Source organism: Notothenia rossii (genome assembly GCF_949606895.1).
Source record: "Notothenia rossii genome assembly, chromosome: 6".
NCBI lineage: Eukaryota > Metazoa > Chordata > Actinopteri > Perciformes > Nototheniidae > Notothenia > Notothenia rossii.
Genome location: NC_136909.1, coordinates 87,683,297 through 87,707,352, shown reverse-complemented (window position 1 = coordinate 87,707,352; position 24,056 = coordinate 87,683,297). Strand labels below are relative to the sequence as shown.

At 40.8% G+C, this 24,056-nt stretch overlaps 1 protein-coding gene and 1 long non-coding RNA gene across 2 annotated transcripts in view; one reads left to right on the top strand and one right to left on the bottom strand.

The window, feature by feature from the left end:
- Window positions 1-12,411: 12,411 nt before the first annotated feature.
- LOC307044266 (uncharacterized protein) overlaps window positions 12,412-24,056 on the top strand; it is a 29,986-nt gene continuing 18,341 nt past the window's right edge. Inside the window, exon 1 of the mRNA XM_079689359.1 lies at window positions 12,412-12,544. The gene's annotated coding sequence lies outside the window, so the exon portion shown is untranslated. The remainder of the gene's footprint in view (window positions 12,545-24,056) is intronic.
- LOC307044292 lies at window positions 16,088-23,988 on the bottom strand. The gene is made up of 2 exons (XR_013809600.1): window positions 20,422-23,988; window positions 16,088-19,174 (listed from the first exon to the last, which is right to left on the bottom strand). It is a non-coding gene; the product is annotated as an uncharacterized lncRNA (long non-coding RNA).

Here is a 24,056-nt window from a genome sequence, read left to right as displayed (position 1 = left end):
GGCTGAGAGACGAAATGTTTTGGAGACAATGGAAGACTGTGAATTTATCAAGAGATATAGGCTAAATCGTGAGGGTATCAAACTTGTTGTGGAATTAGTGCGGGATGCAATAACATCCCCGACTAACAGGAATAACCCGATTAGTCCGGAAATAAAATGTTTGGCAACACTACGATATTTAGCAACAGGGAAAATGCAACTTTGCAATGCTGACGATTTAGGAATATCGCAACCATCAGTCAGCCGTGCCATAAACCAAACCATCAACGCGCTCTCTAGACCACATATCATCCAACAGTTTATCCGGTTTCCTTTGGACAATCAACAACTACACAGGATCAAAGCCAACTTCATGGCAATGCAGGTATGCCCGGTGTGGTCGGTGCTATTGACGGGACGCACATAAAAATAATTGCGCCATCAAAAGATGAGGACGTGTTCGTCAATAGAAAGAAAGTACATTCCATCAACACGCAGATTGTTTTCATTCATCATGATAGGGGGGCTTTAACGGCGGTACGGGCTGTTATTGAAAGTGTTTAAGTGCTGGAAATATGCTCATTGGATAATAGTTTGCGGGGTGCTTTTAATTGCCTCCTTGATTTAATGCAATTTACGTATTTTTATTGTTTGCTCTCTCTCTTTAACGTGCATATACAACGTCATTATCGTGGTCTGCACAAACTTGTCATCATGCGTGTATTCTGCTAACTGCACTGTCCATAACTATTTGATAGGAATACATTTCTAGCCTCGGCTATTTCCTTGTTTTAGTGGGCTCGTTTGTGGGATGTTGCGGATGAGTTTCACCGAGACCGCCTGCTCTGAACAACCAATCACCGTACTGACCGCTTCTAAACTCATGCACGAGAATCGACGTCATCCATAGCAACGGCGCGTCACTCTTAGTTCACTCTTAGTGATTTATCCTTAGTATGAGTAGGTCTCAGCGGCTTTGTGAATAACTTTTAAGAAAAAACTCCTACGTAAAATGTTTTAGCGCGAGTTAGGAGCACTCCTAGCGGTAAGATAAAATGCTTTGTGAATACGGCCCCTGAACATCAGCAGGAGAGGACTCTTTAAAGTAGAGACACTACATACTGATATGCACCTGAACATCAGTAGGAGAGGACTCTTTAAAGTAGAGACACTACAAACTGATATACACCTGAACATCAGCAGGAGAGGACTCTTTAAAGTAGAGACACTACATACACCTGAACATCAGCGGGAGAGGACTCTTTAAAGTAGAGACACTACATACTGATATACAGCTGAACATCAGCAGGAGAGGACTCTTTAAAGTAGAGATACTACATACTGATATACACCTGAACATCAGCAGGAGAGGACTCTTTAAAGTAGAGACACTACATACTGATACACACCTGAACATCAGCAAGAGAGGACTCTTTAAAGCAGAGACACTACATACTGATATACACCTGAACATCAGCAGGAGAGGACTCTTTAAAGTAGAGACACTACATACTGATATACACCTGAACATCAGCAGGAGAGGACTCTTTAAAGTAGAGACACTACATACTGATATACACCTGAACATCAGCAGGAGAGGACTCTTTAAAGTAGAGTCACTACATACTGATATACACCTGAACATCAGCAGGAGAGGACTCTTTAAAGCAAAGTCACTACATACTGATATTCACCTGAACATCAGCAGGAGAGGACTCTTTAAAGTAGAGACACTACATACTGATATACACCTGAACATCAGCAGGAGAGGACTCTTTAAAGTAGAGACACTACATATTGATATACACCTGAACATCAGCAGGAGAGGACTCTTTAAAGTAGAGACACTACATACTGATATACACCTGAACATCAGCAGGAGAGGACTCTTTAAAGTAGAGACACAACATACTGATACACACCTGAACATCAGCAGGAGAGGACTCTTTAAAGCAGATACACTACATACTGATATACACCTGAACATCAGCAGGAGAGGACTCTTTAAAGTAGAGACACTACATACTGATATACACCTGAACATCAGCAGGAGAGGACTCTTTAAAGTAGAGACACTACATACTGATATACACCTGAACATCAGCAGGAGAGGACTCTTTAAAGTAGATACACTACATACTGATATACACCTGAACATCAGCAGGAGAGGACTCTTTAAAGTAGAGACACTACATACTGATATACACCTGAACACCAGCAGGAGAGGACTCTTTAAAGTAGAGACACCATCCGTCCATCCATCTTCTCCCGCTTATCCGTGGTCAGGTCGCGGAGGTAGCAGTTCCAGCAGAGAGCCCCAAACTTTCTTTCCCCTGGCCACACCAACCAGCTCTGACTGGGGGGTCCCAAGGCGCTCCCAGGCCAGAGAAGAGATATAATCCCTCCACCTGGTCCTAGGTCCACCTCTTGGTCTCTTCCCAGCTGGACGTGCCTGGAACACCTCCCTAGGGAGGCACCCAGGTGGCATCCTAACTAGGGGGCATCCTAACTAGGTGCCCGAACCACCTCAACTGGCTCCTTTCGACGTGAAGGAGGAGCGGTTCAACTCCGAGTCCCTCCCGGATGACCGAACTTCTCACCTTATCCCTCTTTAAAGTAGAGACACTACATACTGATATACACCTGAACATCAGCAGGAGATAACTCTTTAAAGTAGAGACACTACATACTGATATACACCTGAACATCAGCAGGAGAGGACTCTTTAAAGTAGAGACACTACATACTGATATACACCTGAACATCAGCAGGAGAGGACTCTTTAAAGTAGAGACACTACATACTGATATACACCTGAACATCAGCAGGAGAGGACTCTTTAAAGTAGAGACACTACATACTGATATACACCTGAACATCATTAAGAGAGGACTCTTTAAAGTAGAGACACTATACAGATATACACCTGAACATCATTAAGAGAGGACTCTTTAAAGTAGAGACACTACATACTGATATATACCTGAACATCAGCAGGAAAGGACTCTTTAAAGTAAAAAGTCATACACAGAAACACCAATTCCACCATTCCTGATCTCAAAGCTGCTTACAAAGTGTTGAAATGATTGTGAACCTGAGGCAGTTCAAGACTTTTGAACAGGTGTTCAGGGTAAATGAAAGTTCATTTCATGGAGGTTAATTTGAAAACAGATTCATTTCAAGGCCTGGGGGCAGCATAGGAATAATATTTGGATCTCTAAAGAGAAGTAGTGCCAGCAGTAGCTTCCTTTACTTGTTGCCCATCACAGTGACAGATGTATTGGCAGATTAACAGGATTCTGTAGAAAGAAAAGTATTAAATAAAGATATATAATAAGAGAAGTAATCAGATTACATTTCTACAAATTGTTGATAACTAGCAGGATTATAATGTTAGTACATAACTAAAAAGGGCATGTACTTTGAGGTAGTTTGATAACACACTGAGGCCTGAAGGAAGGAAACTAAAAACACACCATTTATTATTAACCACTTGACACTCCTTAACCTCTTTTTAAAAAAACACACTTTCAGCCTCCAGATGGGTTCGTTTACAGGCTTTCAGTTCATAACCAACGGAGAATAAACATTCAAATTTACCTTGTATTTGAAATCCATTGATTTAATTCCTCTCCACTTTGTTTGTTATTGTGACTGAGGACATTTTGAAATCTCACCTATGAGGTGCATTCAAGAACTTCTTCTTCTTCTTCTTCTTCTTCTTCTTCTTCTTCTTCTTCTTCTTCTTCTTCTTCTTCTGGTTTATTGGCAGATGGAAACTTAACATGCATTACCATCCCCTACTAAACTGGAGTGTGGACCAGTCATCTTGGGGAAAAACAAACAAAAACAACAGCAGAACAACTTAATTCTCTGATTAAAAAATGTTTAATCACAGTTGGCAAACAGCTTCTAGGTGCATGTATCGCCCCCTTCTGGGCCGGAGTGTGGATCAGCACAGCTTCACCTTAAATACTTAGCTGTATAATATAATCCCTGTCCTTTTTAAAAACCTAAATACAGTCCGGTACTCTACATCCCCTGAACTCCTTTGCAATATCTCTTTTATACTTAACTCCAGGGCCGTCCCTTCCTACAGGCCGATCATGCAGAGTGCGTGGGGCCTCACCTTGTGGAGGGGGCCTCATCTTGCGGAGGGTGCATCAACTGAGCCGAAAATATGCGCTTATGCGGCACAATTAGTGTGGCGCGGCACGGTTTCGCCAAGGCCCTTTGACGCTCTCGAAACAGAGGGCCAAATCATATAACTTGTTTGGGATTTAATGATAGATAAATATATAAATATATAAATATATAAATAGATAAATAGATAGATAGATAGATAGATGGATGGATAGATAGATAGATAGATGGATGGATAGATAGATAGATAGATGGATCGATAGATAGATGGATAGATAGATAGATGGATAGATATATAGATGCAGAGATAGATAGATATATAGACACTTTATTGATCGCAATTTAGGAAATTATTTCGTCACAGAAGCAGAAGTGTGTTCAGACTTTATAATACAAAACTTAAAATACTTTAAAAAATGCACAATCTTCTTTTGTGAAAGTTTGAAAAGGAGATGAATGAACTCAAAAGAGATGTTGAGGTTTGCTGCATGTGTTGGAGTTTTATTAACAACAGGAGACATGTGGCGCCATCTAGTGGCTGCTGTGGAGCATTGCAAGTATTTCTAAAATCAGCTTCATCAGCTCATTTAAACTTCTTGAGGTTTAAAAAGTCCTTGGATCCAAACTTAGATCATGTGAGTTCATTATTGTTATTCAGTAAATCAATCTGCATTAAATCTGCATGACTCCAGCAGCTTTAGAGCTTCTACTTCAGTCTCCTTTCATCTCAGAGGAGACGAGGATAATCAGATGCAGGAAGTTAAAATAAGTTAAAATATACTTTATTAATCCCACATTTGGGAAATGTTTTTCTAGGTATTTTGGAAAGTAGGTAGGTGGGTAGGTTTTGCACATAGTTAGAAATAAAAAAAAAGGTAGAAAATAAACATGTATACAATGTAAACATCTCAAAATAGCAGATAAAACAGAACTGAAAGAGTGAAAATATAAGAGTTGACCGTGATATAAAATATTTGAACTATCTGACAAATAAATCAAGGCTAAATTACAGCTAACACAATATAGAAGGGGGAGATTGTTTACATTTAGTGAGCAAGAACGAAGGTGTTTGGAGTTTTCTACCATCAGGTTTGAAGCTTCTTGAACAGGAGGACTCTTTATTAATGAATCAGTCAGAAGAGGATTTTAAAATGCTCAGCTCAACTTAAATCACAGTGTCTTTACAAAATAAGTTTACCGAGCAGCAAACTTATGCATTTTCAGCCTCTGAGTTTTGGCTTTCTTCCTAAGCGTCTTCATGGATTTTAAAATGAAGGATTGTTTTGGGAATTATTTTTCTTTATTCTGCCAAAACTAAAAAAGGAATGTTTTTTAACACAGCTGAAGCTGGAAAAGAAAAGTATTCTGTAAACTGTTTTTAATAATTAAAATAATAAAACAAATCCAGCCAGCAGAGGGCCACATAACAACCTTCATAATAATCTAACATTTTGCGCAAAAAAACTTAATGTTCCTAAAAAGCACTTTTAAAGAGACAGACAATTATATAAGTAGATGCTGATAGAAAAATATAAGTTGTGGTAAAGTATTTATTATTCTAATTGAATTATAATTGACATTTGTCCTTGTAATTGACAAAACTATAAGAATTTGGAATTTTCTAGAGTTTTTAAACATTTTCTTCAATACTTAGCCCAGAGCCGATTCTTCCCCGAGCACAGCGGCCTCGAGAGGAATATGCTACCTATATACACATATAATCCCGCCAAGCATGCAGCTATGAGGGGAATATACTATACTGAAATAAATATAATCTAACCCAGCAACCACCTGGTATGCAATAACAGAATCCTACAGATATACATCTGTGAACGTTTACTCATCATTGAGTATTGCAAGAGTTCATGGTTGCTTGTGCTGAAAGGATCTCATTCCTGTGAGGCATGATATAGCGCTGGTGGGCAGAAGATGACCGACGGCCCAGGATACTCAGGGTTGAGGTAGGCGGATATAGAGCTGCGGTTGTGTCTGTGCAGATTCTTAAACAGTGGCAGATCGCAGTTTAGGCAGAGATCACGCAGCTTGGAGGAAAACCCTCGTCGTTGGGTTTGCAGCCATCCAATAAACAGGGGTGCCGACCCATGTGTCAGAGGGCAATGATGCAAGAAGTTCAGCATGGAACATAAAGGACAAAGAAAACAGTGTTAGTTTTAGCAATGATTATTCGGGGTTCCTTGAATCCCCAAACAGAACTGTCAGACAGTGAATGTTTCAAAACAGTGTGTATATTTTATCTCCAAAGTTAATTCAGTAAGGGAGAGATTATAAATAATAGAATATAAAAGGTGAGAGGTCTGTGTGTATTCGCCACCTGAGCAAACCCATAGAAAGCTGTAACAACTGCATCTGACGTTTATCAATGTATAGTGAAACCCCTTTGCCTGAACTTATACCTTAACCTTTGCACGGGTGCAAAGTTAAGAGGCAGTCTTTATCATTGCGCGGAGGACGTGCCTTCTCAAGGCCCTTGAGGAGCGAATGAATGGACTCTAGCGTGGCTTAATACTTAGCACTTGAAGATTGCATGATTTGAATGAAAATACAATTAATGTATGAACAACGATTATATCTATTGCATAAGTACACAGAGGAGGTTGGGACAGAAGAAGATAAAGTACCAAGCTGAATTGTATGCTTTGAATCATGCTCTTGGTTGGAAGCAGAATATGGGAACTCCTTGAGGGGCTTGACTTGTAGATCCAGAGTCATTTGGTTGAATGAAGGGCATGGCAAGCTGGTGGGGCAACCGCTCATTGTGAAATCCCCCGAACCAGCAGAAGGCGCAGCATCTGTCAGTAACTAGAGAGGATCTGAAGACATCGCAAGGTCATTTATAAAAGAATGAACATAAAATTCATGGAGAGAGAATGAAAATAGGATGGGGTGAGCTGCGCTCCCTGTGATACTGACTATTGCTTGGAGCAAGACTTCTGATGCTCAGGCAGTCTGCTGGCTATTGCAAGACTTCTGACGCTCAGTCAGTCTGCTGGCTATTGCGAGACTTCTTATCGCTCAGGCAGTCTGCTGGAATAAGTGAGAGAGGCATAGCATGTGGTAAAACATTATCTTAGAAGGATGTGATACATCACCACCACCAGTTATATGCATAGCTTACCGTAGGAGTTTAACAGTTTTTGATTAGCCAGTACGGTGCGGATATCAGGTCGGATAGGGCATACGAGTGGTTACACGCATAAGGGCATAATAAGCAATCATTATAAAACAGAGAATGACAGGACAGGGATGCAATTAGATGAAACCATTCGGGAGAAGTGCTTCTTAATGAACAATGTAATGCAATGAAGGTATTCAACAGATGATTAAAACGTGAGCCGAGTGAGTGACTCATTGCTGTGAGAGACATACGCTGCAAGACTACATTGAGCATGAGTTGATTATATTGCATCCATTCCTTATGCTTGACGGAAAAGTGTGCACTGAGACATTAGCTAAGGTATGCTATTGAGGTGCCAGATAGAGGGGATTGTATGATCATTAAAGCAAGCACAGTTTGCACCACCACCAGTTATATATATGAAGTATGAAGGAGAACCTGTGCATTCTTTCTTTCTTTTATATTATTCATTTTTTAAATATATAATTATTTTATCTGGACTGCCCCAACCCAAGGGGGGTGCCGATCATGCCTAAACGTGCTGTGAACACGGATAAACGTCATTTATCTGCTTGTTGAATTTCCTGGAGGGATTGAATGCGGCGTAGAGGGCCTGCACGCGGTTGGCTTGTACGTAATGCAACTTCCGTGTTCACGGATCAGCTGATCGAGGGGCCTCGACTCCGTTCTGATGCCGGGTCCGCTTGTTCGCTTATGCCGAGACGGCCGGACGTACCCGCGTTTCTGCGGATGGAGGTCTTCTCCTTTCGCTCTTGCTTGATATCTGCTACGAGGATCTGAAACGGGTATTTCGGCAGCATGAACACCAGAAGTCACAGCTGATTGAAGTCTAAAATGATGGTCAAAAATGTATTGCGCTTCCCTTCATATTCACGTAACGGAAATGATTAATTCTGAAGAGTTTATCGCCGGCCACTAGAGGGCAGCGTCACTGCTGTCGCTGCCCGTTTATGCCGTGTTCTGACCCGGTAGTGCCGAGCGGCCATTTTAGTTCAAACATTGTTAATTCACTCCGCCTCGAGTTGAGTCCACTCATTCATGTAAAACTGTTTCCACTATTATATTATACTATATATTATACTATATATATATTATACTATTATACTACTATACTCTGTGTCGTGGTATATATTTGTGTTGATTGAATTGCATGGAGGTAATACTTTGTCAGCTTATCTTGCTGCATTACTCTGTTTCAGGGTGTCGTCATCCTTGTCAATAAATTACCGAAACTTCCATTGAGGAGTGTGTTTCTTCATGACGACACCATGGTCGTTATCGGATGCCCTGTCCCCGGCTGCGAGTTTGAATCCGATGAATTGTCTGAAGCACTCGTCATTGCTCTATTCACGATTCATGGATTTAGCCACCAGCAAGCAGCGCCTGTCATGGCCACGCCAGCCCAGGCCCCAGCCCCTCACGGCCCGAGACTCGATCGGCCCAAAGTTGATGTGGGCGTGTCGATAGAGGAATGGAACGTGTTCATCTGCCGTTGGAACGTATTCCCCCCCCAGGCATAGGGGACGCACAGGCCCCCTTCCAGCTGTTTCAGTGCGCTGGGCCTGTACTTGGAGACAGCCTGTTGAAAGCCGTCCCCAACGCCGCTTCCGGACCCTTGCCAGACCTGATCACAGTCATGCGGTCCCTAGCTGTCATCCCAGTCGCTACATGCGTCCTGCGCACCGAGCTACTTCAGTTATGCCAGGAACGCGACGAGACATTCCGCGCATTCGCTACCAGAGTGCGGGGTAAAGCAGAGACATGCGCATATAATGCGGTACGCGAGTGTGGTAAGGAGGTGGACTACACCGACCACATTATCCGTGATGTTCTGCTCAATGGCATCTATGACTCAGACATACGCCACGAGATGCTGGGGACACCTGACATCCTGGTGAAGCCAGTTAACGACGTAATTGCACTCGTTGAGAACAAAGAGATGGCCCGTAATGCTCTCCCGTCGTCCTCCCTATCAGCCATGTCGTCATTCCGGCGCCTGAAGACGACTCCACAGACGAGCCCCGCCCCGAGCCCCGCCCCGAGCCCTGCGGACCGGAATAAACGTGCCTCATGCCCGGAATGTCAGAGCGTCTCTAACGTCTTCACGGAGGGGCCTCGCGGGTGGAATCCTAAGCCACACCAGGTGTGCATCGGCTGCTACAGGGCCCGCCGACGACAGAGGCGACAACAGCCGTCATCCGACAGTCAACAGGCCGCCATGGGGTCGGAGCTGGTCTCCCAGGTCTCGTCGGTGCAAGCTGGAGCCCGCCCTGGCCGACGTCGCGGGAGCCATTGCCGACGCCGCGCCCCTACGTCGCACGGCTGTATCAACAGGCCTGCACCTATCAGACTCGAGCACCACATCTTCTCCAAAGGCGAATGGAGGCGAGCCAGGCTGAGAGACCACCCCCGAGCATTAATCACCATCTCGATGGACATGCCAGTCGGGCTGAGGGATGGCACCAGCAACCGGGGCTCGGCCGACGAAGCTCGAATATCCGCCGTTGCGGACACTGGCGCGCAGTCGGACCTTTGGTCTCTGGAGGAGTTCCTGGCCTGCGGTTTTGCGCAGGGGGGACCTGCGACCCGTCAGCCTCAGCCTGTCGGCCGCCAACCGCTCCCCTATAGCCATCGAGGGAGCGTTCTTTGCTAGGCTCTCGACGACCCGCAGCGGGGGGCGTTTTACATCCTGCCGTTCCATGGTATACGTGAGCAGCTCAGTCCGGGCCATGTACCTCTCCTACGAGTCGCTGCTCAACCTCGGCCTCTTGCCCGTGAACTTCCCGTTGGATGACGTTGCAGGGGGGCCCAAGGACAGGCGTAGCCCTGACACGGCTGACACGCCAGTCCAGCCCCTGTCCGTCAGTGCGACGAGGTCAACCAACGGCGGCTGCGTGGGGCCAGGTAACCCCCGGGACGCCCAGTGCTCATGTCCTCAGCGCACGGTCCCCCCGGCGCGCCCCGCAGCACTGCCGTTCCCTTGTACGCCAGAGAACAATAACCGGATGAAAGGTTGGCTACTCGGGAGATATGCCTCGTCGACATTCAATACTTGCCCCCTATATATATATACACACATGTATTTATTTATAAACATATATATATAAACACACACTTATATGTACTCACACATGTGTTTATTAATTTATACACACAGATTTATTCATTCATTTATACACACACAGCATTATTTAATGATACTGTTATATATATACACACACATTTATTCATTTATAAACATATATATATAAAATCCTAAAACATTGGTATAGTTATGCTAAAATGTTTATATTCTCTTTAAATGTACTTCATGTGCTTGCATGTTATTCTTTGTCATGCATTGTCTTTTATCTGGACAATAAGTCTGTTATTAAGTGGTATAGTTTAGATGATGATGATGATGATGATGATGATGATGTGTAGGTGAGGCATTGATATGAGCAAACACATCCAATGTAATTTGATGTTCATCATAGTATTGAGAGATAGGTCTTATCAGATACCTTCAACTGCGGGTACTCCTCTATATTGTTCTGTGTGCTTCCAGAGCACATTAAAACACGAGGTCTGAAATGAAAGCAAAAAAAAAAGAGCCTATAGTTATTCAGGTACTCTTCTGATGCTAATACTTTAGTACTTATACTGATGCTAATACTTTAGTACTTATACTTGAGTATTTCTACACTCTGGAACTTGTACCTTTACTCAAGTACAAGATCTTATCACTTCTTACACCTCTGGAAAGCACTTTTATGTAAAGAAATACGTTATTAATGTTAAAATAGACATTTATAGCATATTATAAATGTCTATCAAATATTAAATAAACGTTAACATGTTACTTGACAAACAAAAAAACGAAACATTATATGTAGGCTATATTTACAGATGTTTGCTAATGTATCCCTCTTATATCCATCAGGAATTAATATTAAATGATGAATTAACATTACCTCAGCACTGCATAAGTGTGGTCGTCAGTCATATTGACAAAGGAGCACTATTATATTGTATGTTATGCAGTTTTTATAAGGACGGTATTTTGCTTGTCAGGTTCAGATTTTGCAGGTGTGCCATGTCTATGACGCTATCGCATAGAGCAGGGGTAGCCAACACGGTGCCCGCGGGCACTTAGTCGCCCGCAGGGGCAACGTGAGTCGCCCGCCGGGCATGTTCTAAAAATAGCTCGCCAAGGAAATCCAAAATGTATAAAATACACAAAACAAAAAAGAAAATGTAATTAAAAGAACCTACCCTATGCATAAACGAAACCTCAATCATAGCGAACCCTATCTACTTACTACAACTCTATATCTATCTAACACCCCTCCTCCCCCCACCCCCACAATGAATATCGACCAATCACGTTCTTGCTTGATTTGCGGCACCTCCCCGCTGATTTTCCTTCTGGCAGAATCTACACATCAGCCCCATTGAACAGCCTATCATGCCAGCCGATACCACACATGAGGGGCAGAGTTTTACTGTGTGTGTGTTGCAACTTGTATATATATTTATTGCACTTGACGCACACATACACATGGCGTAATTTCCTTAAAAAAAAAAGTTTAAAAGGGGAGTGATTAGCCAAATATGCATAAATGAAAAGATAGAATGCTAACTAAGTAACATAAGATAAGAATAAACAAGTTGAAATGATTTGTTATTGGTTGTGATCATATCCTAAAGATGTTTGGATTATTGAAAAGTATACAACTCCCTTTCATATGAGTGTTGAGAGCTGTATCCATCAATTCATTTTGTGCTCTAGATTGATGCATTTCATTTCAACATTTAAAAAAAAAATTCCCCTGGAGGATTTGAGGTCCCCCCCCCAAAATAAAGCAGGTTAAAATAATTAAATTGCATACATGTTATTTTAGTAAACACTGAAAACGGGTCCCACAGACCCAAAAAGCGCACAAAGGTTAAAGGTAAGCATACAATAATGTTCAAATGTGCTAAATATATACACTGCAAAAAACAAAAAAAAGAGGAGTAAAAGTAGCCCCCGACTTGTTTTATTTTTTGAAAGTAGCCCTCGTCCTAAAAAAGGTTGGTGACCCCTGGCATAGAGCTACGTCGATCCTTGCGTAATGCGGAAGTGGGAGTTGTTACATCTAAACTGGGTTGGAATAACGATAGACGCATCCGGGCCAGTGTGCCTCTGAGTCGGACACTCTCGGAACTGTTTGGAGACGCACGCCAAGTCTCCTGTCTGCCGACCCGATCCCTGGGTCGCTCAAGCAAAACGCCGCGCTTAAGGTGAGAGTGATAACTTTTCATTCCTCTCGGTCAGAGGTGTTCAGGGTTTGAGTTATAAACTGAGCTCGATGGGGGTCTTTAAAACTAGATGTATGAACAACGGACTACTGTAAACTCATCTCGAGAATCTGCACCGTGCTCTGATGCTGTTGCTTTATGCTTTATGAACGTGGACAACAGAGAAACATATTCTTCATGACCAAAGTTGGAATTGAAATAAAAAAGGAAAGTGAAACTTATGCTCATCACCCTCTCAGGGGAGGATCTAGAAAAATATTCATGGGGTGGCAAGAGGGTGGCAGGAGAATTTCAGGTGTGGCATCCCCTGGCAGAAGTATATGCTGATTTAATCGCAGTCATATCAATCAATGTTAACTTGGAAAGCCACAATATTTATATTTTAACTCAATATCATTAGGTGACATTATTGTGGCACATCAGTAAAGCCATAAATATAAATATATAAGGTGGCAGACATAATTTAATGAATTTTAACTGAATGAGTTGGTTTCACTCTTAGACCAGCAGGGGTACCAAATATGCAGACTGCTGCAATAAGTACATTAATTAACTGTCTCATCGATGTGTGTCTGTATGAATATGAAAATATTAACAATCATATTATTCCTATCTGCTTTCAATCACTGTTATGATTCACATATTCAGTGTTATTATTAAATAAACTATATTTTTGGAGGAGTTAATGATGAACGTTCCTCAAGATGCTGGCTCACCCTCCTTCAAATTTGAAAGACAAGTAATTACTATCATAAATCAAAATAATCAAAAGAACAGTTCAGCGCCGCACAACTTCATTGCAAACTGTAACAACCTTGACTTTACATAAAAGAGAACAAACATTAAAGAAGTGACTAACTGCATCAGTTAGGGTTAAAAAACGTGTATTCAGCTAAAACATACATCGCTGCAGTTATGATCCAGTGGAGAGTCCTTACCTACTGGCCTAGTTAAATCAAAGTGGTTACACGTAAGGTCATCATCTTAACAGTTTGTTATTCTCATCGACTCATCCGTGAGCAGAGCATCAAGTTGCCTATAACAGCTGAATGTGGCGATCACCATCTTCTTCAGCAGAAAGCCTCACAAACTTATTAAGATTTAAAGCTATGGTGCGTTTTGATTCAATGCTGAGTACAGACAAACTGTCAGGCTCTTCTCTGTCATAGTAGACCGCAAACTGTGGCTCCAGAGTATTTGTGTTGGGTAATCTGTGGTAGGGCTAACCCATACAGTGGTGTGGCTCAAGTCAGTATTTGCAATGTAATTACATACACGCTCCCCTTGACAGTGAAACGCCACGCGTGAGGTTTAGATTATTTCCCTGTCTCAATCCAAATTGAACTGTAGGAAATAAAAAGGCACATTTGTCTTGTAGTAAATAAAAAGGGCGACCTGGAGCCAATCCAGCAATTTCCCCACAGGTGAAAGAGTTGAAATGCTGAAAACCCAACCCCTGCAGGGGGGTCTGGGGGGATTGTCCCCCAGGAGATTTTTTGAAATACTAACATAAAATACACATTCTGGTTCTCTCTTGAGAAGAAAAATAAATAAATCTATTACTCCACGACATATTTAAAAAAATGAATGCCATTTTAGTTTGTTGTTACTTTGTTCTGAAAGCTGAACCTGCTGCTCCTCACAGAGAGAAGAGGGAAGAGACTGTGTGAATGACTTTACATTGTGGATAAGGGTGGATAGCCCCCATTGTTCTGTGTGTCAAAATGAAAGACAGCTCTCACACCTATCAATCATCAAACCGTGGGGTTTCATTACGTGTTGATTTCTATCAACACGTAATGATTCGGGTCAATATAAATACAATTAATGCAAAGCTCCTTTACCCTTGACTCGGCTCTCCTGTGTCTGCACACCCTGTCCATTCTGGTGCTGTTACCAAACTACATGTAACTTTCATGACAGCAGCCGAGATGTTGCAGCCCCAACAGACCAGAGCATAAAAGATTGCTTATGCCATCACAGAGTCATGGAAGGTCTGAAGTAGTGCCCCCTGCACTCCAAAATACCTGTCTCCTCAGCAGATACAGTCTGCTCTGTCTCTTCTTGTAGATAGCAGCAGTGATCCGACCAGTCCAGTTTATTGTTCAGATTAACACAAAGGTACTTGTTAGATTTCACAATCTCAATCCCATAATATTATTTCATGGGTTATATCTATTTGAAATGTGGTGTAGTAGTGTCTCATGACACAATATTGAAGCATTTGACTCCATGTTGCAAAAAGGGAAATGTTTTAATAAAACAAATCCACACACACACACACACACACACACACACACACACACACACACACACACACACACACACACACACACACACACACACACACACACACACACACACACACACACACACACACACACACACACACACACACAGGTATGGTGAAAAAAGAGAGAACTATTCGAAGCAGGAAAAAAACAGCGTAATATACCATCTGACAAAGGCCTGTGCTATAATGCTTTAATTAACTAGCTATTCTTTAAAATATACTCAGATCAATAGAGACAGAGATGTTATAAATCAATTTTTTTTTAAATTATTTACAGCAGAGGTGGGGAACATTTTTCCTTTCAATTTTTACAAAATCCTCCGAGGGCCGTACAAATTATTGAACTCAACCTCTGCTTAAAAAAACAAAAATCACAGCCAATTCATTTGGCCTTTCTTTCATGCTTTGCAAAGAAAAAACAACCTCTGAATCCAGATATTTTACCATGACTCGCACATGCATGCATGCATGCATGTGCACGGTGTGGCATGACCACCAAAACAGAAAGATATGGACACAAGATGTGTGCAAATGCATTTAGTATCCATGTTAACATGATTTAAGTTGGGGGGACCTAACCTCCTCTAGGAGGGTCCGGGGGCATGCTCCCCCGGGAAGATTATTTTTTAAATATTGAAGTTAAAACATGTTAAAAGCATCAATCTGGTGCACTTTGAGAGCAACATGAGGAGATCTATGGGTACATCTTTCAACACCCATTTGAAACAGAACTGTAAGCAGATCTTTCTTTTTGGATATTTTACAAATCACTCCTTTTAAACTCTATTCTTGTTATTTTTAACAACTTTTTGTTACTGTCATATAGTATTTTATACCTGTTTTTCATGTCTCATTAATAATTATAATGATCATATCAAGGTGTGCCTTAACCTCACTGAGCTGAGGTTATTTGAGCCTCTCAGGAGAGAGCTCTCTTCCACCTGGTTGTAGAAAAGCTCTTTTAAATTCGTTAGCATAGCTAGCTAACCAGATGCTAATAACAACAGATCGCCACTGTGCTTACAACTAAAGACACAGCCACGCAAACACTGCGGCATGTGTACGGCTCCTTATGGGTACTGCAATATTTGAAGAGCTGGAGCGGCGTTCCGGTGCTCTCCGTAAGCACTCTAGTCTAGTCTACACTCCTTTCAGACGAGACTGTTAAAATGTGTTCTTTATTCTCGCGTCCAGGAGAGAAGCTTTAAAATGAGACTAAATGGAGTCTCTGAAAAGATTCAAATGGGATACTTTAATTAAAAAAGGCGCGGTAGTGTTACAGACAGAATATTGTTCCGTCAGACAAACAGCTGTGGTCCGGTTCTCCTGAGCAAGAAAGACAGCGGATCTCTCCCCCGGCGCTGCTATATATATCCTCTGCTGGCTCCTCCCCGCCAGCCGGCTCACCTCGTCTCCAATGTCCGTTATTGCATTTAAACAGAGGATAGGTTCTTTTCACATTCAATATATGCTTAACACGCCGTTTCTCCTCATATTCTCTTTCATCACTTTTCATTTAACACATTCTAAACGCTGTAATCAATACTCTAAACAATACTTCTCGGCTCGTTTGGTTTCCGGTCATTCCGGATGTTGTCACATGCTACTCTCGTCTGTAAACAATGTATTCAAATAAACTGTACCTTCATTTAATATTCAGCATGATAGTATCTCGACATCTATAGTTGTAGTGTTAAATCAGTAGGCTTCGGTTTGCACCACTCCATATCATTTCGCTACTAAATTCACCTCTTCAGGAAATCGTATATTAGCCACATGCTAAATGCTAACCGGAGATGAAGGATTTTCAGAATAAAAGCTTAAAAGCTTAACTGCTTGTGCACAAGAATTTCTGGTTTTTCAGTATAAAAGAGCATTAAAACTGACAGCATGTTTAAACTACATTTCCCCATTAAAACATTGATTTTAATTTCTAACAGTCCCTCCTTACACACCTAAAAGGTGTGTATAATACTGAAATCAATGAGTTCTTCATCTGAACTTTGCATATTACATATCTCATATTAACAAACATACAATCAAATGGAATGGTTTTACAGCCGGCTTTACAAAAATACAAAATAAATTCTTGTCTGTGTTCAAACATAAAAGTTTTCCCTTGTGTATAACTTCTAGTGTTTACATTCAATATCATTCTTCAAAATAGCAGCAATGGCTTGGTATCAGAACATTTCTTCCTCCCTCCTTTCACAGAAACCGTTCTCATACCACACTCAGTGTTAAGGCACTTGTTTTTTCAAAGTGAAAAGAAACAAACCCTTTTAGAATAGCAATGATTTATACAACATGAAATCTACCATATTAGAATAGTATAAAATAATAATGTCAAATACAATGGACTATCTTAGAATAGTGTAAAATTAATTGGAATAATAAAAATATACTATCTTGGAATAGTATGAAGTAAATTGAAATGGATTCACTCCATTTTAATTTTGCTCACTTCTTCACATGATTTCATCATTTAAAGAATCACATCGGCTGGACATTCATTGATCAATCTCATCTCCGAACATCCATATCATTTAAACTAACTCATCATTGTCATCCACATCTGTATACGGGGTGGGTCGTCTTGTTCTGCTAGCATTTGTAACTGTCTCCTCCTGAGAAATTTACCCTCCCTCCTTTCATACCATTTAAGGTATGAAAGTAATATGTTCTCTAGAAGGGGCCGTCGTGATCAATCGGTACGTTCTACTCTGGGGTACGGCATTCTAGACAGTCATTTCTGGGAGAAGATTTTGGTCAGTTACAACAGTTGTAGAGTTTCATCACTTAAAAGTTCCTACTCAGTACCTTTGGGTGGTCTGTTCTAATGCAGTGATAAAGTCCCTGAAATGGTGTGAAAACCGGTGGAATATCAATAACTCATTATACCAATTTATTTTCAATTATGGTCTACTTAAATAACTATGCTAACCCCTTTTACAGTGTGGAACCTTGGGTGCCCGAGCATGTGATAATTACTCCCTCCTTTAACAAGGATTTTAAAAACAGAAGTCATTTCATTAATGGTTTGTAGTTTAATTCAGGAATTTACACCTATGGCAGATATGTTTCTCCTTTAAATAACATCTCTAAAAGTCAGGTCATCTGGTGAATGGATGACCTTTAGGAGCTGGTGGCGCTTGTCTTTTAAAACTCATACTCTGGTGCCGTGCGCTCCCTCTGAAGCTGCAAGTAAGATTTAAAACATCTGCAGGGTGGGTTGAGCGACCCCTTCTCCCTAAACGATGTTTGTTGTAACAAATATACACCATCACAATGAGTGATCCAAGGCCCCGCATGTATTACTCCCAACTACATTAGTTTTTTTTTTTTAAATTAAACTTTGCTTTCGCTCTTTGCCCAGTGTCATTTTAAAACTCTACATCTTGGACGAAAAACAAATGTTATTTCCACCTTAATCTTCCCTCCTGAGGTAATAACCATGCTACAATGGAGAAATCAATACTCTAGATTGGAACACCATCTTTGGCTTGGTACTAGCTCTACCTTTAACATTTTCCATACAAATAAAGATTTGTCTGCTTTTATAGAGTGGTTACTAAAACCATCCCTTTAAACTGTAGGTCTATACTGTAACAAATTAAATCTTACCCAAATTCACACATGAATAAAAAACTCTTAAAGAATAATTTGTTCATATGATGAAAAGATTGAATAATATGTTCTACCCTCAGTGTGTTTTTAGGGTTATTTAATAGTTTCCTCTTTCTTTCTTTATAAATTCACCAATTGATTAATTCATGGCTAATAAATCTTTTTCTTTACGTATTTCTCGTTGGTGAATAAGTGTGTTTATGTGTAAACTCACTCACTCCCGTTTTTCCTTCTCTCCCCCTCTGGTTGTCAAGCCACGACCCCCTCACATTCTGCCGGACCATGCCAACTCCTCCGTTCTTTCCTCTCCTCCGTCCACCTTCTCCTCAGTCCATCTGCGCTTGGACCCTTCCGCTGTAACTCTTTTCAGTGTCCCATTTGCTTTGCTTTTCATCTCCTCCTTTAGTCTCTACTTTGTTGCATGGAGGGCGTATTCTGCTCTCATGTCCCACACTCTGCTCTTGTGTCCAAATCTTGTGGCTCAGCTTGGAACTTCATGTCCTGTGGGGGACCGATGAGAGTGTGCCTTTTTATGTCACCTGGTTTTGGTTCTTGGTGCCTCAGGTGGAGATAGTTCTGGATGCAGCGTTGGAGTTGTTGGTTCAGCTCTGGTTCTCTGTCTGTTCTATGGAGGAGGAGGAGTCTTCCGTGGTGAGGTCTTTTGTCTGCTTGGACGATGGGGTCGTAGCGGTCTGACAGGCGGAGAGATAGAGAGAGAGAGATCTCGGGAGGCATTACGTATAGTTAAATTCTAACACACTGAGGTAAAATAAATCCAACCTTTTCCACTCTATTTTCCTAATCTTACTATCCATCTTAGTTGTTAAATGCCATCTAAACACAATTCATGTCTACTAATAATTTTACCATATCCCTAAACATTGCCTTCACCCACTGTAACATGTTTATTCCAATTAACTCTTTCAGGAAACCATTTTCTTAAATACCTAGATGTTTCAAGCACCACATATTTCACACACTATAAAAGAACGTCTCCATATTTTCTCCATCACTTTAAATCTCACTGTTATTTAGAACCGTAGTAACTTTTGTGACTGGACATATCTGCAATGTCGCCACTATCTGCTGGGGAATCTTGTTCATAGAGTTTGTACGTACAAAGCTGTACTTGTGGGTTAGTAGCCTGTGTCTAACAATCATTTTCAATAATTGTGCTCATGTCACCGATCGGTTGTTCATAGCTTAACAGGGGGTGTTTCTGGTACAGACTAAAACATGGATCCAGTGTATTTAGAGATTCCCCTAATCTGTAAATCCCCATCACTTACATATCCCAATCACTTAAACCCATCTCATCATTTGATACAAGAACTGCATATAAGGGGGTGAATCATCTTGATTATAACCGCCTCTTGTTTGGGACCGAGTATTTCTAACTCCTCCTCTTGTTGCTCAGCTGATCTTTTGGCTCTGAGGATAAGTGAAAGTCTCTGAAACACAGCTGGAGTCTTGTTAGTGATGTGGGCATTCTATGAGTGAACTAATGGATCCATGCCTTACATAATATTGTACTCCCCTTCCAACCAGAAAGGTGCCAAGTGTAATGAGCACAATCAACAATGCTATTCCGACTCTTATCCCTAGGGGACCCCACAATTGGTTTGGCTTTGTTCTCATCATCTCTATTTTAAACCTGGTTGTGTCTGTTACAGAATTTAAATAATGAGTACAAAAATAACATAACAAATTGGACTCTTTTTACAGATGTAAAACAAAAAATAGGTATTCACATTAATGTACAATCTATAAAAATCTATAGACAATTTGTCTTTTGAGCTGTTTCTATCTTTATCTTATTTCTATTTATTGTTTTGTTCCAGCTCTGCCAAATCAGTCCTAACTCCCAATAATGTTCTGGAAGTTGCCAGTGAAGGGTGACAATGTGTGAGGTGGTGTCAATTTGCTCCTTTTTCTTTACCTTTAAACCGGAGCGCGTGTGAAGTTTGTTACAACCTTTCACGCTTCCGTCCACCGGGGATCAGCCCACTGTCTTTTGTGAACTTTCACCCTCACCCAATCACCTGGCCGAACAGGAGTCTCTTCTGGTGTCTCGTCTGGTATCTCTGTAGTTTTCCTAGCCTGCTGTGTAGACAAAACTTGCATAATATTACTCAGAGTTCTGACATATTCATCCACTTCTATTTGTCTAATATCTAAAACTGGACCACTCCCTCCTTGGAGAAGGCCCGAGCTTCGGCATACCTCTTGTTGACTACATGTTATTATTTATTAACTACAACGTCACTGAAATCAACATATCTGTATAATCATGACACTCCCTCCTTTGAGCATAAAATGCTCAATTAATATTGCAATGATTACCCTATTCTGAACAGGACATGTAAAACCCATAACGTTGCATTAAAGAAATATAAATTCTCCGTGTACCCACAAGGGGTACAAAAATATCGTATGATTTATGGTTTTCTGATGGTATAAATGCATATTCACTATAAAAAAATCAGCAATTAGCACTTCTAATAGTTTACTTGTTTCAATAATGGCTTTTGTCATGGTATTATGCATCATCGTTGCTGCGAAAAACAATACCCCTGGTGTCGCTAATGCGTCTCAATAATTCTAGGATTAGAGGATTGGTTGACACTGCTGAACTAACATATGATAAAATAATATTTCTCCAAACTGGAGGGAAAATATGAACTATTCTCTCAGAGAGTGACCTGCATGAAGGGCTGGTGCTGGTTGATCATCAGCTGGATACAGTCCTCTTGTTTGCCATTGTTCCAACAGTTTCTCCATGTGGTTCCATGTTTTTTCTAAGTTTTGGAGCTGTTATGGCATCTGATCTGATTTGTATCCTTCCTTTGATATCTGCTGTTGAGCCTGGCTCTACATCTAGTCTCAACTTAGTTTGTTTTGGTGACATGTTCTCCAATTATGTATTAACCTATCAAAGATGAAGCACTAATCTTCTGACTATCACCTTCGTTGCTGTTCGTCCGAACTTTAATTTTTTTTTTTTTTTTTTGCTCAAAGTTTTATTATTTTTATAGATTTTTTTTTTTTTTTTTTTAAGTTTAAGGTAAAATATTAATAAAGTTAATTAATATATAAAAAATATGCAAAATTAAAATATGAAATGTTAAAATAAAGTTGTACCGTGTATGGTTTTGACTTTGAAATATGAATTTGGTTCAAAATCACAATGTTATGGTGTTTCCGCTATTTGGGTAATAATTCTGTACTACCACCAGAGTGCGCTATTTTAAATTCCAGCTTAATCCACTAGGGAATAGCTGTTTCAAAACTGACTCGTTTTTGACAAAGGAGAACGGTTGTTTCCTCAAAAATATCTTTAAAATAGGAATTTACACTATGGTTAAACAACACAACACATAACCGCCAAAACACATTTGCAAAGAAGAATATTCACAATGTTATGGTGTTTCCGCTATTTGGGTAATAATTCTGTACTACCACCAGAGTGCGCTATTTTAAATTCCAGCTTAATCCACTAGGGAATAGCTGTTTCAAAACTGACTCGTTTTTGACAAAGGAGAACGGTTGTTTCCTCAAAAATATCTTTAAAATAGGAATTTACACTATGGTTAAACAACACAACACATAACCGCCAATACACATTTGCCAGCAGAAGTACTTCCAATAGTTCTAACTCTAACAAGAAGTATGATGTTCTTTAGAAGATGGAATGCCCAGCCTCAGTGTGTTAAAGCAAACAGAGTACTTCAATTAGCATTTCATGAAATGGTGACTGCCGTGGCTCACCGTGAACATGAGGTCAAGACAAAATGGCAACTGGTTTTCCAACCTTTGACCTGAAGAACAAAGGGATTTGAGAAAACACCTGGAGTTGAAATTGGTGAGGTGATATTTTGTCTAGTAAATTCAACACACAACACTGTAGTTTAAAATAACATTTCCATTTAGTTTACAATGATAAATGGGCCTCATACCCTTACGTCATAGCCCTCTACCCATGTACGTAAATTTTTTTGACTTTAAGAGCCAGTATGGTCATTTCTTCTGTTTAAACACGCTATTTATGGGACAAATAGGACGCTAAGCAAACACAATTAGAAGAATATCGTCTATCTAACGCACGAATGTCGCACTTCCTGCCGTAATCCACAACGCAATGTCTTGAAAAACAGAATGGTGTAACCACTGAGAGCTTCAAACTGCTCAGGCCTTTTCCTTGAAATAGGACTTTTTTAAAACAGCCTCACGCTGTTTGTTACACAAAACACTCACTCCAATAACCTTAGCTTCAAACTTTGGCTGTGTCTTTCCCTCAAGCAGTCCCGACTGCTTAATGGCCTAAAACCATTCACGTAAAACGTAAAACGCCAAAAAAGACACATATAGTGATTGGCCTCTAGCCGACATGTACTAACAGACAAACGAATAGCATGCAGGGTTAAATAGAAAAAAAGAAATTGAACTCACCCTGCCTGTAACAAAGCAACGCCACGTGGTAGACTACCAATATTTATCAATTTAGGCTTGTTTTAACTTAAATTGCACAGCTATTTTCAGGATCCGCTGGCCGCCGTCAAACACACAGAACTAACATTGTCCTACATTAACTATTGAAGAATTCGATATAACAGGTTTCTCCATACCTAGTTGATTTGAGCTCTCTGTGTGCTGAACGGATGCCAGCGGGTCCAGCAAGCAGCCTGCTGTAGTCTCTCCCGGTTTTGCGAGATCCTGGGCTAGCTCGCCAATTGTTAAAATGTGTTCTTTATTCTCGCGTCCAGGAGAGAAGCTTTAAAATGAGACTAAATGGAGTCTCTGAAAAGATTCAAATGGGATACTTTAATTAAAAAAGGCGCGGTAGTGTTACAGACAGAATATTGTTCCGTCAGACAAACAGCTGTGGTCCGGTTCTCCTGAGCAAGAAAGACAGCGGATCTCTCCCCCGGCGCTGCTATATATATCCTCTGCTGGCTCCTCCCCGCCAGCCGGCTCACCTCGTCTCCAATGTCCGTTATTGCATTTAAACAGAGGATAGGTTCTTTTCACATTCAATATATGCTTAACACGCCGTTTCTCCTCATATTCTCTTTCATCACTTTTCATTTAACACATTCTAAACGCTGTAATCAATACTCTAAACAATACTTCTCGGCTCGTTTGGTTTCCGGTCATTCCGGATGTTGTCACATGCTACTCTCGTCTGTAAACAATGTATTCAAATAAACTGTACCTTCATTTAATATTCAGCATGATAGTATCTCGACATCTATAGTTGTAGTGTTAAATCAGTAGGCTTCGGTTTGCACCACTCCATATCATTTCGCTACTAAATTCACCTCTTCAGGAAATCGTATATTAGCCACATGCTAAATGCTAACCGGAGATGAAGGATTTTCAGAATAAAAGCTTAAAAGCTTAACTGCTTGTGCACAAGAATTTCTGGTTTTTCAGTATAAAAGAGCATTAAAACTGACAGCATGTTTAAACTACATTTCCCCATTAAAACATTGATTTTAATTTCTAACAAGACATAACCATGTGAAGACACGTTACGCTCGTGTTGTGTTGAAGGAACCTGCCCTTGGCCAGGAA